We start from the raw sequence: 2,810 nt of genomic DNA, 5'->3' as shown, positions 1-2,810 counted from the left end.
TCAGAGAAGTCATTGATTGTATCTTACCTCTAGCATAATTCACATTAGACCAGAATCTCTCTGGATTTTCTGCTAGGTTTCGAGACATATCATCCTAGGCAGCTACATCCGGATGTTTGTTGTCATAGAATTCGGCATGTTTCTGCGACAAAAAGCCACACACGACGCAGTAGCACGTCTTCTAAAGAAAGGAATATCATGTAATCCATCCGCTCATTGGACCATTGATCTCTTTATCCCCTGGGCGACTTCTGTTTCTTCTGTCACGTCATCATATATTTCCTCCCCATCACAAAGGCGTTCAATGTACTATTTCCAACTAAACACTCTCTCCTCTACAACTAACAGTGGAGTTCCCTTGCGCTCTTAATGTCAACGCCCTAGCTTTTAATTCCACCATAGCTTGTTTTGACTTTTCTAAATGATAAATCAGTCTTTCCGACAGTTATAAGTTTTTCGATTTCTTCATATTTTTCATGCAGTCATTTCGCATTAGCTCTCCTGTACTTGGGGACAACGGCCTTGTCGCAGTGGATACACCGGTTCCCGTCAGATCACCGAAGTTAAGCGCTGTCGGGCGTGGCCGGCATTTGGATGGGTGACCATCCGGGCCGCCATGTGCTGTTGCCATTTTTCGGGGTGCACTCAGCCTCGTGATGCCGATTGAGGAGCTACTCGACCGAATAGTAGCAGCTCCGGTCAAAGAAAACCATCGTAACGACCGGGAGAGCGGTGTGCTGACCACACGCCCCTCCTGTCCGCATCCTCAACTGAGGATGACACGGCGGTCGGACGGTCCCGATGGGCCACTTGTGGCCTGAAGACGGAGTGCTTTTTTTCCTGTACTTCCTATTTATTTTATTCCTAAATGACTTGTATTTCTGTATTCTTGAGTTTCCCTGAAAGCGTTAGTACTTCCTTCTTTCGTCGACCAACAGACGTATTTCCTCGTCAAACCATGCTCTGTTCCCAGTTATCTTCTATATATCTTTGTTTTTCTTTTCGTTTTCTATACTGTCCTTTTTAGTGATGTCCATTCCTCTTCAACGGAACTGCATACTAGCTATTCATTACCGCACTATCTATAGTCTCAGAAAGGTCAAGCGTTTCTCTTCATACCTCATTACTTCCGTATCTCACTTCTTCGCACATTGATTCTTCATGATTAGTCATCTATTCTTCAGGCTACTCTTCATCATTACTAATTTGTGATCTGAGTCAATATGTGCTCGTGAGTGTGCCTTATATTTCTGATAGCAGAGTCGCTGCAAGACCCTGATGTGGTCTAACTGGAATCTTCCCTTATCTCTATACCTTTTTCAAGTATTCCTCCTCTTTTAGTGATTCTTGAACAGAGTATTCGCCATTAATAGATGAAAATTATTGCAGAATTCAATTACTCTTTATCCTCTCTCAATCCCGCTACAAAGCCAATATTATCCCGTAACCCTTTCTTCTATCCCTTCTCTTAGATCTTCAAATGGCTCTGAGACTATGGGACAACATCTGAGGTCATCAGTCCCGTAGAACTTACAACTACTTAAACCTAACTAACCTACGGATGTCACACACATCCATGCCCGAGGCAGGATTCGAACCTGAGACCGTAGCGGTCGCGCGGTTCCAAACTGAAGCTCCTAGAACCGCTTAGCCACTCCGGCTGGTCGGCTTCTTAGATCTTCATGTCAGTCCTTCACGACTACTACATTTTAATCTCCATTTGCGTAATGAATTACCTGTTCAACGTCCTGATATTCTATCTCTATCTCTTCATCCTCTGATTTGGACGTCGACATGTTTACCTGACTACTGTTGTCGGTGTTGGTTTGCTGTCGATTCTAAAGAGAACAACCCAAATTCTTAACTGTTCACAGGGATTCACTCTCAGCTCTACCTTACCCTTCATAACTAATCACAACTCTATTACATCATTTTCCGCTGCTGTTGGTATTACCTTATGCTCGTCTGACCGTAAAGCCTTGTCTTATTTCGATTTAATTGTACTGGAGCCCACTATGTTTAGTGATGTGTCGACAGAAGTGCCGACACAGTGTTATTTTGAGGGGGCCGATAGGCACGCTATCTAACGCAGACGGGCGTGAATTCTGGAACAGGATAACTATTGAATGGTAGCAAGAAAAGTACGTAGCTGCTTTATACTTAACTTTAATCTTTCTTGGTTTAAACGTTCTTCTTAGACAATTTTATACGATAACTCTCAAACTAGGTAAGGCTACTGGCGCCTTGCTAGGTCGTAGCCATGGACTTAGTAGAAGGCTATTCTAACTGTCTCTCGGCTAATGAGAGGAAGGCTTCGTCCGTCTTGTCGCTACCAATGTCGTCCGTCCAACTGGGGCGAGTGCTTGTTCGTATCACGAGACCTGCCTTGTGGTGGCGCTAGGTCTGCGATTACACAGTGGCGACACGCGGGTCCAACATGTACTAAATGGACCGCGGCCGATTTAATCTACCACCTAGCAAGTGTGGTGTCTGGCGGTGACACCACATTCCTCCCCCGCAAATCGGCGAACGATCGTGAGATAAGGCTTCCGCCCGCCGTGGGGAGGACCCCATGTTGACGTATGCGATGAGGTGGGGAGCCTAACAACAGGCGAGGCTGTGCCACCCGCACCCGGCCATTCGGTCCGAGGGGAGCTAGGAAACGCCTGAAAACCTAGTCCAGGGTGCACGTCAACATGCGGTGTATGCGCCCGTAAAGAAAGAGGAGGGGCCGAAGGGTCGACCTCCATTGCGTCGGGGTAGCCGACGCGCGATGACGTCATGTGGTCCGGAGCGGGCGGGAGTTCCAT

The 2,810-nt window shown here is 46.6% G+C and overlaps 1 pseudogene; it reads left to right on the top strand.

Moving 5' to 3' along the window:
• The first annotated feature begins 512 nt into the window (after window positions 1–512).
• LOC126413414 (5S ribosomal RNA) lies at window positions 513–630 on the top strand (annotated as a pseudogene).
• The last annotated feature ends 2,180 nt before the right edge of the window (window positions 631–2,810 follow it).

The sequence above is a fragment of the Schistocerca serialis genome, chromosome 7, assembly GCF_023864345.2.
Source record: "Schistocerca serialis cubense isolate TAMUIC-IGC-003099 chromosome 7, iqSchSeri2.2, whole genome shotgun sequence".
NCBI classification, from domain to species: Eukaryota; Metazoa; Arthropoda; class Insecta; order Orthoptera; family Acrididae; genus Schistocerca; species Schistocerca serialis.
This window is presented reverse-complemented; position numbering and strand designations above follow the sequence as displayed.